This window comes from Lynx canadensis, chromosome B1 (genome assembly GCF_007474595.2).
Source record: "Lynx canadensis isolate LIC74 chromosome B1, mLynCan4.pri.v2, whole genome shotgun sequence".
NCBI lineage: Eukaryota > Metazoa > Chordata > Mammalia > Carnivora > Felidae > Lynx > Lynx canadensis.
The window spans coordinates 100,351,268-100,365,675 of record NC_044306.2 but is presented as its reverse complement, the minus strand read 5'-3'; positions in this window follow the sequence as shown (position 1 = coordinate 100,365,675).

Genomic DNA, 14,408 nt, shown 5'->3' with positions numbered 1-14,408 from the left:
GACAACAACTCTGTACTCTCAGCCGCCATGTGATCTAAAGCACAAAGACTAAAAACCCTTATAGGGACATTCATAATCATAAAGAGAGAGGCACTAATGTGTACTTTTTGACATCAAATTTCCAATTGATCGTGTGCAATAATGTCTTAACATTACATTGTCAATTTCCCTTAAAATTTTATGGACCTCGAGAGAGATCATATTTTTCCCTTTGTCCCTCTAAAACTTTTTCATCTATCTACTTCTGTGGAATACGAATTTTAAATGTAGGGTTTAATTTATATATTTGTAATTGCTTTATTTTATACATACATAGGTACATATATAGATGAATTTTTACATTCTAATTATTCTCAAAAGAGCTCTCAAGACTCATTCTCATGTAAGTACAGCATATATTTACTGCCCACCTTTATTCTTCAGCAATTTCAACTTTAGTGTAATAACTTTTATGATTCCGTGGCATAATATAAATCAAAGCCTTCAAATGGAAATCATTTTCTGTTCAGTACTGTGAATTTTGTTGCAAAATTATTGATAATTTTGTTATAAACATAAAGTTATCGTGATTTCCCTTTAGTGTTCGATAAGCTGCAATTTGGTGCCTTTGAGTTTGTGATTGTGCGGTACACACCAGCCAGAGTAAGTTTCCTCAGAATACTAGGCTAATACAGTTTTAGATGGCAGATCCAAAGAGATTATAGCATCCCTCAAATTCTCATTGAAAAGCAGCCAAAGAGATTATAGCATCCCTCAAATTCTCATTGAAAAGCAGAAAGTAGCCTGTGTTTACATTTTTATTACCTGGCATTTACCTTCTAATTACAGTTACCAGTTATCATATTTATGGTAATTTAAAAGAAATGTGGCTTTTTTGCCCAATGGCTCAAATATTCTACATCATTTAATGGAAAAATTGCTACCCAAGGCATAGAGAAAGAAATGGGTATATTTATAGTGAAGTTTTTCTCTTCATCTAGATTTTTAATTATGGGGTTGTGGATGATATTGTGGGAATAACCTCAAGTGGTTACTAAGAATAAGAATGCAAAACTTACTGGTTATTCAAATATGTCAAGCCCTTTCATTTGGAAATACAGATGAAAACTGTAGGAATTAGATTATTCAACAGTTATCCATCCAGATTTGTTTAGAAAAATAGTCCAAGAGTGACAAGAAAAAGTTGTTTTTCCTTTTTCCTCAAATTTAATTAAATTCTTTTCAGGTATTGCAATATTTTTACTTAAAATATTGTTAAATAGACATCTTTATACTTTAAGGAAGTTATTATGAATAAACTCAATAAAGTCTAGGATTAAAAAAAAATTAATGTTTATTTTTGAGACAAAGACAGAGCATAAGCAGGGGAGGGGCAGACAGAGAGGGAGACACAGAATCTAAAGCAGGCTCCAGGCTCTGAGCTGTCAGCACAGAGCCCGAGTGGGGCTCGAATGCACGAACCGTGAGATCGTGACCTGAGCCAAGGTCGGACGCTTAACCGACAGAGCCACCCAGGCGCCTCTAAGATCTAGGATTTTTAATGATCTTTAATCTTTGGACTCAGAAGTTCAGAGATAATTGAAAAGAGAAAATTAGATGGAATTTCCTTAGAAACAGCACAAATAAACATCATTGACTCTACCATTGTGCCAGTTACAGATCTAAGAAAGCATATTTACTCTTTAGATACACATTCACTTGAGAATATAATAATTACCAAACTGGAATTCACCACATAGAGCCCAAAACCCTTTAGTCACTAGGAAGTTTTATTGAAAACAGCCAACCATAACTAGTTAAAAACTTTTCTGGGGTCATGAATGATGAATCAGCCTCCAGTTTTATTAGTATACTTTATATTATGATTCTTTTTTAACTTACACTAAAGATTCTATAATTGATTCACATTGAGGTGAAATTTTTATTTTACAAGTTGTGTTAGCATACTTTGAATATTTTAATATTTCACTGAATAAATCAAGGTCAATGTAAAATATTTAAAAAAGCAGTCCTAAGATTAATCCAAATTTTAGTTCTCTGTCAAAATGGTCTATTTATTTCTACCTGTATCAGGTAAGATTAGAGTCAGTTGTGAGAGACAGAAAGCACAAAACAGCAGCAGCTTAAACAAGATAGATGTTTGTTTTTGGGTGTAAGCATTCCTGACCCACCACTACCAGGACAGAAGGCACTTTACATCTCCTTGCTTCTTGTTCTCAAATGGTTCCATTTCATGGTCCAAGATAGTTGCTCAAACCCCGGCAATCAAATTTTATTACAGCCAGCAGAAAAGGAAAAGAGACAAAGAAAGACATGCCTCTTTCATTTAAGGGCACTTCCTAGAATTTGCCCACAATTTCTGTTTACATTCCATATAAGACAATTGTCACATGTTGATATTTACCTGAGGATCAATGATGGTGGAAAATGTATTATTTATTCTAGACAGTCCTGTGCTCAGCTTAAAATGAGTGCTAAAACCAAAGAGAGGGAGAACAAATGTTAGGTAACAACCAGCAATATCAGCCACATAAGCTTTTGGCTTGTTAGCTCTATGTCTGTGGCACATCCGTGGCAAATAATCCCCCATTTCAAGAGGGATCTATTATTCAGAAGTACATGTTAATTACATGACATTGTCTACATGCTTATCCCTTCGAAAACAGGCCCAGTTGATGAAATGGAAATGATTTTTTTCCATACAGAAATTGTCTTGAGTTTATTTTAGCAACAGTAGTGTCACATGACTCTATAGAGCATGAACATGTGCCCCTGAATAACAGTGGGTTGTGTAAGTGAGTGACCGTGAGTTTACACCATGTCCTCCTGATGTTCTGCTTATGACTAGTTACGTGTCTGCTTAAGTAACGAGTGATCTTACACTTTATTATATATTTCATCAAGTTGCATAATATTGAATTGACATTTGGTAAATAAATAATTGTAGACGTTTCCCAGTAGACATGTTCATAGGGTTGCCTGACACCTAGGAAATTGACTCTTTCTCGGGTATAATTAGCCTTGTTATAAGCAGGTCAGTTGTTCCACACTGCATCCAGAATCAATACATCCGAATCCAGCCACTTCTCAAAAGTATCTACTGATAGCCACCATCATCTCTTACCTGGTTTGTTAATTAAGCCTCTAACTGGTGTCAGTGCTTCAGTCTATTTTTTCACACGATAATGAGAGCTAGACTTGTAAAACATAAATCAGATCCCTTCTTGGCTCAAAACCATCTGAATAAGAGTAAACGGTCAAGCCCTCATTTGGGCCTCTAAGTCCCCACAGGATCTGTTACCACCACTTCAACCCACACTGTCCCATTAACTTCCTGGCTCTGTCCTCTATTTCCTTCCTCTGCATCTTTCTGCTACAACCAAGAAAGACTTCGTGGAGTATGTCAAACACATCAAGCATGCTTCTATCTTTGTCCCTTTGCACGTTTTCCCTTCTGACTAGCATGACTTTCTTCCAGTTGTTTGTGTCTCAAACCATTATTTCTTTCAGTTCTCCACTCAAATGACACCTTACATGAGAGGTCTTTCCTTGTCATGCTAAATAAGAAGGTAAGTCCCTACCCAAGACACTGTACTCCCCTCACCTTTTTTCACTTTGCTCTAGAGCAGATATATGCACTGCTGCTTAAAAACAAAGAGATATTAAATTAAAAAATTAATGTACATCCTACAGTTCTTTCAAAGTCCTTGAAAGGACATGGTCTGATTCTACTTATCAGCATCTTCAATGAAGAGATAAAAACATACAAGGCTCATGGTGCCTGGGTGGCTCAGTCAGTTAAGTGTCTGACTCTTGGTTTTGGCTCAGGTCATGATCTCATGGTTTGTAAGTTCAAGACCTGCATGGGGCTCTGTTCTGACAGCATGCAGCCTGCTTAGGATTTTCTCTCTCCCTCTTTCTCTGCCTTCCCCTGCTCTCTCTCTCTCTCTCTCTGTAAAAATAAATAAATAAACTTAAAAAAAGAAAAATAAAAATATCCCAGGCCTTCTTCACTATTTGTTTTAGGAGCATTAGCGGGTGCTTCAAGAAGACAATTAAGAAATAGAAACTCCAGACTCATCAAGTTGTATCCATTAAATACACATAGCTTTTTGTATGTTAATCATACCTCAATAAAGTACTCTTTAAAAATCACAATATAGTATCTTGTTTTATACATAAGGGCTAGAAAAATTATAATTCCGTAATAAGTACTTTTTCCATAAAGGACTACTGACAAAGAATATAGTTATGTAAATTCTGTAGCTGTAGGTGTAAAAAAATCTAAATAGAAAATCCTAAAATATTTATTGAAATATAAATGAGAAAAATAGAATAAATTAAAAAATGGAATAAATATGGAATATGGACTAAATGGAATAAATATCTGTTGAAATTATTTTTGGTATTTTTTTATAGTTTGTGCTTTAGAATATAATTTAACTCTTTAGGAATAGTAGTGAATTTTGGATTTTTTTTTTGTGCCACATACAGGTCTAGATTCTATTAACATTCAGATAATTATGTCTTAGTGCCAACTACTCTATGTCATTTAAATAAAAATAAGCTAAACTATGAATTGATAAAGTAGCTAATGGTATTATGAAAAAAATCTGAAGTATATGTTATGATAGCTAGTTATAGCCACATTTTTAAAAGTATCCAAAAATGTTGGTTAAATCATTCTATGTTAAGAAGGAAGGAATGTTCAAATTATAATGATAGGCCCTTTGCTTTATCTTATTCATCAAAATTTAGATGAGTTTGTAGTTGAAATTCTCACTAAACTTGGAGATAATGCGTGTAATAATGGCTGATGTTTCTATTGCTCCTTCCATGCCTGGTGCTATCCTTTACTTTAGTTGATCTCTTATTAGACTTCTTATTAGATAGCATTAAATGTGGGAAAACAATCTCAGCTAGGTTAACTACGCTACCCAACCTCGTGTAACCAGTAAGCAACAAGGTTGAGGGCAGAATCCTGTTTGATTAGACTCCACAAAACACGCTTGTAACCACTACTCCAGGATGCTGCTTATGGGAGGTAATAGCTCGCCCTGAAAGCACAGGTTGAGAAAGAAATAGAAGCAAGATTCAAAGCTTGCATCATAGTCTATAAAGCATATTGAGTTAGGAAACTTGGGTTCAGCCCTGGCTCCATCAGTAACAAAGCATGATCTTAGTTCACTTAGACCTTCAGTTCTAAAAAATAGGATGATCGTATTAAATAAGGTCAATTAAATATTCTCTAATATCTTCTGTCTGAACAGTTACATGAATTATTGCTTTTAAAAAATTATGTGCGGGGTTATCTGTCTGGCTCGGTCAGTGGAGCATGTGATTCTGGATCTAGGGGTTGTAAGTTTGAGGCTCATGTTGGGCGAAGAGATTACTTAAAAATAAAATCTCTAAAAAAATAAATAAATAAAAGGTTATGTGCAATGCATAATAAAGTGACCTATATTGGAAAAGAAATCTGAATGGTTGCATAATCACATGTTTAATATGAGTCAATTGACTATAATCTGGTTGCTCAAAAGCAATAAATCTTTAGAGTTCATGAGTATTTGGAGAATATCTAGAAAACAGGGAATGATAGTCCCACTGAATTGTGCATGGCTCAGACAGTGTTTTCAGTACCCTTTAAATTCTGAACCTAATCAAATTGGTGATCTATGTAATATATTGAGTTGAAATTTCAGGAACCAAGTCAGGATACAGGATTTGGGTGGGACTGGTCCAGAAGTATGAAGGTATGATGGTTAATTTTATGGGTTGACTTGATTGGGTCACAGCGTGCCCAGATATTTGACTAAACATTATTTCTGTTTCCAGATAAGATTACCATTTGAATTGGTGTACTCTATAAAGTGGATTACCCTCCCCATTGTGGATGGGCTTCATCTAATCTGTTGAGGGCCTAAGTAGAAGGAAAAGCAGAGGAAGGGGAATGTGTCTCTGCCATTGCGCTTGAGCTGGGACATCAGTCTTGGTCTTCTCCTGCCCTAGGATTGAGACTTATGACATCAGGTGCCCTGTTCTCAGACCTTTGGACCTAGATTGGAACTATACCACAACTTCCCTAGATTTTCAGCTTATAGACATCAGATTGTGGGAATTCCCAACCTCTATAAATGCATGAACCAATTTCTCATAGTAAATCTCTTAGATAGAAAGATGGTAGATAGATACTGATTCTGTTTCTTTGGAGACTCTGACTGACAGAAGGCAGTCAGTAAAGTGAAACTATAGATTAGATCTGGCATTCAAAAAAGGTTTCATCCATGAGGATGAAGACTTTACAAACCCAGAGTCAGTCTTCTCTTTCCCACCAGAGCCATGCCTGGAACAGAAAAATACACGAATACAAGACTCGATAATTCAAAATGTAAAAAGAAGGAAGAAAGGAAGGGAAAGGAGGAAAGGAAACGGAGATGAGGGGAGAGGAAGAAGAGGGGGAAAAGGAGGGGCTAAAATGAACAATAAAGAATAATTGCCTAGGGAAGAAAAGAAAGGAGAAGAGAGGAGAGGAGAGGAGACAAGAGAAGAGAAGAGAAAAAAGAAAAGAAAAAGTAGTAGTAGGTTTGGCAGATAGCTTGGCACATGTAGTGTGCTTTGGCTATAGAACAATATTTGCCAGAGAAAACACCTTGCCTGAAGAGAAATGCTAAGGGAAAGCCGATGGTCTAAGAGAAAGGAAATTTTTTCATAAGTGTCAGTGCAGATTATTCCAAAATTTTCTGTGACATATAGGCTATGTAGATATATAGATATGTTTTTCATATACATATGTTTTTCCAATAGCAAACTTCATTGCCAAGAAAATAAAATATTCTTTGCATGCAAGAGACACAAAGTTGCACACTCTTCTTTAAAAATATGTCAGGGAATACATTGGACTAGGAGATTGTGACAGGCTTCTCAGATTTGTTTCTCCCTTTCGAAAAAAAAATATTGACATGACTTATGCTACCTTGTGTGGTCTGACACACAGAACAGCCTTGCATTTGTTAGCACTTGCACTGGGCAAGTGGGTAGAGTCACTCAGCATAGTTACCCTAAGGCTGAGCCCAGATGGCGTTCTCTGAGAAGAGCTCTGCAGGAGTTTCACAAGCTGCACATTTATCGCCTCTCCTTGGGTCAGGAACAAAACCTTGAAAGGTCCTCCACCGACTATATCTCCTGGAACTCTCCAATAACATCACTCCCACCCCACCCCCATCGCTTCCTTTTTCCTGCAAAGAAATCTGTTTAAGTTACCAGCACTCGGTCTTTTTCCGAAACTCCAATCTGGAAAGTCTTCTCTTTTTGTCTCTCTCAGCCTCCATCACCCCCTTTTCATTCAGTATTTGTTAACTCTAGAAAATTTTGCCGACTCATTCCACAAGACCTGGATCACTCAAAATGTTCACTGCTCTAACATAAATCGGCAGTCCGGATGATGTTATTTTGTCATTTGGGATACATCACACTAAAATTGTTCTTGTTCTCTTTGTGCTTTTTCTTAGGCAAAATCTCATAACAGAAAGAATAACTCTTATGCTTTCTTTTTAACTCTTCTCTTTCCTTAATTAACATCCCAACACACACACACACACACACACACACACACACACACACACCCAGGCACACACATTTTGTCTGATTAGGATTTTTATTCAGGGAGAATGAATAAATAAGCACATAAGATTATCACGAATTCCCACATTCTTTTCTATACCTGAGATTGTGTTCACTTCAATATAGAATTACTCTCCAATATCAAGAAGATGTTGAAAGAATATGCCATGTGACATGCTTGTCAGAATCAAAAAAGCGAGGCACCTGAGTGGCTTAGTCGGTTAAGATCAGCTCAGGTCACAATCTCATGGTTCATGAGTTCAAGCCTTGCATCAGGTTCCATGCTGACGGTGTGGAGCCTGCTTGGGGTTCTCTCTGTCCTTCTCTCTCTCTCTGTCTCTCTCCTGCTTGCCGTCTCTCTCACTCACTCAAATATAAATAAATAAATAAACAAACTTTAAAAAAAAGAATTATAAAAGTACATTGGAAAAATAAGGGCTACTATTTTCTTCATTTCTCAGGAAATTGGATACTTCCTATATAAGAGTAACAAAATCATATACCTCATAGAGACACCAAAAGAAGTATTTTGCCTTCTCCCTAAAGTACCTAATGAGAAGTTGTCTCCATTTAGTCATGTCATCCCAAACTCTGTTAGTGGATTGGAGATTCTGGTCATTATATGCACACAATGTAATTAATATCACATAAAATGGTTAAAGAAATTAAGTTTTCTCAAAATTCATTGTCTAAAATGGAAAATTTATAAAAATAGTTTAAGGAGCATTTCTACATTGTGAGCATTTTCAAATGGTTAATTTCTCCAATAAGTGATAAATAGGGCCTAAAACAAATCAAGAAAATGTCCCACATTTATATAGATGTTAAGTATAGGACCTGAGCTTCAAACCTGTTCTTTTTACTCCACGCCCAAAGCTCTCCATAATAATCACAGATGCTTCAAAAGAAAACAGAGATATATTTTCATGACACAACCCAAACAGTATGCTGTGGGTTTGTTGCTTAAACAAGGATGTGATAAGATGATTAGAGAAGCGTCATATACAGACGGGCTGATATTAAATAAACAAATCCAGAATGTGAAAAAGTCAAACGTAGAAAAAGAAAAAAAAAAAAAAATCTCAGTCAGAAAGACCCAGGCTTGGAAAAGAAATCAGAATGGTGTTGCACATCAGTCTAAAAGGTGATGCCATCCGTCCCATCTTAGGAAATGAGAGGTACAGAGGATTAAACACAAAGATGCTTCTCTCCTACCACAGTCTCCATTCCTGCCAGACCCCAAGGCCTGTGTTTATCACCGACAGCCAGCACTGACGGACTTGGCTGCCTCTGAAGACGGTTGACATAGCACTACAGACAGTCCCCAGCTTACAATGGTTCAGCTTACGCTTTTTCAAATTTCACAGTAGTGCGAAAGTGATACGGATTCAGTAGAGACCTTAACTTCAAACTTAGAATTCTGATGCTTTTTTGAGCTAGCCATCTGTGGTAGGATGCTCTGTCGTGATGCTGGGCAGCAGTAGCGATTCCGAGAGGAAACAACCAGCACGCTCACGACAGTTCTGTGCCCGTACAACCATTTCAGTTTCAGGACAGCATTTGATAAATTACATGAGATATTCAACACTTTCTGACAAAGTGGGTGTAGTGTTAGATGATTTTGCCCTGCTGTGGGCTAGTCTAAGTATTCTCAGCATGTTTAAGGGAGGCTGGGTTAAGCCATGATGCTCTATAGGTTAGATGTGTTAAACACATTTTCAACACGATATTTTCAGCTTATTATGGGCTTATTGGGACGTAAGTCCAAGAAGATCTACACTTGCTAAATTTACATTCTTTGTTTGCCCCAAAGAGATGGCAGAGATAATTCCCAGAGTGGTTCCATATTTCTCACTTTCTCTAAAGCCTTGATAAACTGTGTCTCATAATATTTTTAGGTTTTTCTTGTCCTCACTGGGAACTCAATGCAAATATTCTTCATAGAGAGTGACTGAGAGATAGAAGATGAAGTTCAGGAACATGGTTGGGTAAAATATATGTTGTCAGGGGTGTGAGCATAGACAGGGGCGGGCACAGAATTATTTAACGACCCTACAAACAAGTAAGCTTATTTTTTTAATATTTTTTTAATGTTTATTTATTTTTGAGAGAGAGAGAGAGAGGGAGAGAACAAGCCAGGAAGGGGCAGAGAGAGAGAGAGGGAGACAAAGAATCAAAAGCAGGCTCCCAGGCTCTGAGATGTCAGCACAGAGCCCGACACGGGGCTCGAACCCACAAACTGTGAGATCATGACTTGAGCCAAAGTTGGACACTTAACTTACTGAGCCACCCAGGCACCCCCAAACTAATAATTTTAAACATCTAAAGTAGTAGAAGTAGAAAGGAATCAACCTTTTCTCTATTTTTCTGAGGAATCTTGGCTCCAAATTTGGACACCCCATTCAGCAAAAGGAAGGCCTGCAGGTAAACAGACACAACTTCCTCTGGAAATAGATGATTGACTATTGTTACTAGACCATAGCCGTTGGGGGAAAAGAAGGCTGAGAGGACCTCTTCCCACTGTCAGTCTCCCTGAGGACAGCTATGGTGAATAAGAAATCCTTAACACTCTTCCAGCAATGATTAGTATTCCAACAATGATTTAGCAACTTTTATAGATTGAGGTCTGGGAAGCTGCCAGGCTCGTTCATCAAGTAATCAGCTCTGGATATGTGGATGTGGAGGAGGCTCCCATAAGCCCAGGTAAGCACTTTTTATGTATCTTAAGAACAGATTGACATAAAGTGGTTTTCAAGTGGTCTCATTCATCATTCTTCACTCTTCCCAGCTTCCTGTGGTGCATAATATGACCCCACCTGGATCGTATCATTGCCTCTAATTGTTCCACTCCCCAAACCCCTGGCTCAAATGGGCCACTCAGACTCCACCTTCCTCTGCTTTTACGTGCTTGTCCAACCACGCCCAGCATGAGCATCACATGAGAACTGAGTCCTCCAGTTTTTTCATCCTCTTCTTTCTCTCCACACGCTTCCTTCTTCCTCTTGTAGCACACGGTCCATCACACTGTTTCTTGACCACATCCTAAGGTCTTCCTACGTGATCAGATATGTCTATTTTTTTTTTTTATTTAATAGCCTCTGGATTTTTAGTCTTGCTTAAGAAGTTCAACATCATCTCTGGTTTGCACCTGTAGTTTCCTAGATCTCCTCACAAAACTTTTATTCTGTTAATTTTACCCTTCCCACTTTAACTCCTCTGAAACCTATCTTCATGTCTTTAAGGTAAAGGCTAATATTCTTTTCATCCAGATGGAAATTTACTTTTGCAGACACTCATTATAACATAACAAACCCTCTCCCAATGAATTTAACTGCCACATTAAGTTCTCATGTATTTTTGGATCTAATATTGGTCTTTGTATTATATTTAACTAAGCTATTTGTCTACTACCATGTGAATACCATATTGATCCATTTATAATTGCTTTCTTGTATGTTCTAAGTCTAGGAAAACATGTCTTTCTATGTTATGGTTTCTCAAAATGTTCTCGGCTAAACTTTGGTATCTGTTCTCCAGGTAAATTTTAAGATTGTTTTATCCAGTTTTATCCACACGTACACAAAACACATATTATCAGGATTCCAATTAATAGTTCCTTAAAGATATGTCTTTGTTCTGAGAAAGTTACATTTTGTAATTTTAAATCATTCTATCTAGAACATAAGTCTTTCCATTATGCCTACTCAAAGACATGGCTCCTTTTCCTCTCCCTGCTGTATCCTGAATCATTAGATTTTCCTCCTTTTGAGCATTATTCCCATCAATATACAAATATTTTATTTATGTGGTGTGGTAACCAAAGAAGATCACCATAAAGGCACTAAAGGGGATTGCTTTTTTCTCTGCTTTCTTCTTTAAAAAAAAATAAATAACATAACCCCTCCAAGGGTTTTCTTTTCCTTATCTCTACAATTTCTTTGCCCCCTTTCACTCTAAACCTCACTCCAATAAGATTTTGTTCCCGATACCATTTCATGGACGCATTTTGTTTCAGGTTCACCAATGATCTGCAAGTCGCTAAGTCCAATAGCTTCGTTCACCTTTTCTTGCCTTGTCATCAATACTCGACATGTCTGATCATGCTTCACACTTTCATTGGCTTTCATTACAACATATTCAGATGAATTTTCTCCTTTGCTGCTTCATTTTTAGCTCTATAACCTCTGAGAGCAATATGGCTCATTCCGTGAGTCTCTTCATATCTAAATATTCCTCCCTTCCTTAGTGATCTCATGTTTGAGATGGTGACCGTAAACACTATGTATATTATAAAGATTCCCAAATTTGTATACCTCTGGCATGTAACCAAGTTCATGGGTGTGTATCTAATTACCTCATGGCCTCTCTACCTAAATATCTAATAATATCTCATATTTATCAACCTTACTAAATTCTCCTGTTTCTACGAATCTGATCATGAGAACCCATGGCAATCAAAACTTCCATTTTTTGAATCCTGCTTACCTCTCCAGGCTTAGCACTCCATAATTCAGCCACAGCTGTTACTCTAAAATGACATGTCCTCCTTTATCACTTCCATGTGTTGGATCTTCCCCCACCTCTCAACTCCATCGCTAGCAGCCATTCATCTGATTAATGTCTCCCTTCCTCAAATTCTAGTATCATTTATTTTGTGTTTCTTGCTTGCCATATTCTGTCTTCAATACAAGTGGTCTGTTTTGTTGAGATGGTCTAAGAACTCTCGCGGGACATGAAAAGGAGCTCTATCTTTTTAGATTTTTAACACACATACTGCAGGGGTTTGAAAGTAGCAGTTGCTTAATGAAATTGAGTTCCGGGGATTTTTATTAATAGTACAGAAATATTTGTCTCATTTATATAAACAATAAAGACAAGTTGTTTAGAAAAAGGTAATTTTATTTACACATTTCAATGACCTACACCGAAGCTATAGAAATGAATTTTATTAGAAGCAGAGAAGAGATATCTATATTGTTTAACATTATTGTCATAGATCACAGCATAAATTATGTTTAAAATTCTGACAGTTGCCCATCCTATTTTAGTTAATATCACCAATGGTACATCACAGTGTAGTTTGTCAGGCATGTTTATAATACAAATAGTGATGTATTAAATTATTTAAGAAAACATTTGGTCAGGTAAGTCACTGTATTATAATGATACTGAGAATTATAGATAGCCCTAAAATTACAACTTTTCACTATGAACCAGTATGTTTTGGAATATGCGAAGCTTCTGTCTGAACAGATACCACTGAATGGGACCCGAGGCACTTTTTGAAAGCATATATTCACTTTCTCATCTGTGTTGTCTCCTTTTCAGCTTCTTTTTTTCCATACACTTTATTAATCTTGCCTCCTTCCTCTTCTCCCTTTCTAAACTTTGGCTTGAGCAGAACACGCGTGAACTGCTTCAGTGCCCCTGTATGAGCTCAGTGTCAGAAGTTGCTGACAAACAATTTAAGTGTCCATTGTCTGGACCGTCTTTCATTGTTCTGTTTGACACCTACCTGACAACTATCAATAAAGTGTCCCAGCTATTAAAATTCAAATTTAATAACTAAAAAAGTTCAGTAAATGGATGATTCTAGATTTATTCAGTGTTCTTATTAACTGCAAGTGAGAGAATTCCTGAAATTCTCTTTATCCTTTTTTATAATGAAGATTAGTTTACTTTGTTGTCTTAGGAAGTATATTATATTGAATAAAACGGACTCTTTTTTGAGAGTCTAGTATTAATATTCAGGGCATGTATATCACATTATTATACAATAAAGAAAACAGTGGATTGGAAAAGTTTTTCTAAATAGACAGTGCCATTGAAAAATGCTCTGGGAGTTTTTAATGGACATTTTTAAAGTAAACTTTTGAAAAAAGCTGTTTTTTTGTGTGTGGTACCTCATTTTTTTAAGGAAAAAAAATAACACTAATTAAAGGTTCCAGTTAGATGGGTTAAAGTTAATCAGGATTGACTACACTTGAACTAAAATTCTTAAAATGACACACATAAACTTGGTTAACTTTTCTTTTGAGGCCACATATTGCATTAAAGTCAGTGGTTAAATAACCAATCCATGAAAAAATGACAGTTTCCTTTTGCCAACATTACTTTAATTGTAAGTTCCAGTTTCTTCAGCATTTTTTTGTTTGCTGGTTTGTAACCAACTTACGTAGCACCTTGGTTTGCTGTTCCAGGTACTGTGTTGGTTTTCTTTCTTGTCCATAATTAAATTCAAGTAAATATAGCCCCCAGCTTACATCTTATAATAAGTAGTTAAGTGTTTGAAATTTTCCGTTAGTCATGTTTCTGTATTTTAAAATTTTAATGTAATGTTGGGTTACCAGTTCATATCTTAAAAGTCTAATTTATCACATGGCATATGTAATGTGAATTCAAATCCTTTTATCAATTATTACATCTTTCACTTTATGTTGTATAAGTAATTTCAGCTTCAAGAGGAAAAATTTCAATCCTGGTTTTATTTTACATAAATGCAACTTACATCTTCCAAGTTTTCTTTTTCTTTGCTCAATATAGACCCAATCCCCATGTATTTAAACAAACAATGGTTAAGGAAGCTGTTTGGAGTTTCTCTTTATTTGATTAGGCTGTGTATTTATTTCTTTGGTGTAAAACATGCCTTGCTAAGGAAGAATAGCTTTCTCGTCTCTGCAAGTGAAATGAATCACTCACTAAACAATGACATAAAAATATGGATTAAGTGTTTAGTTAACATGTGACAAAGTGACGTAAGTCCACCATGGCGGAGGCCAATGAAACGG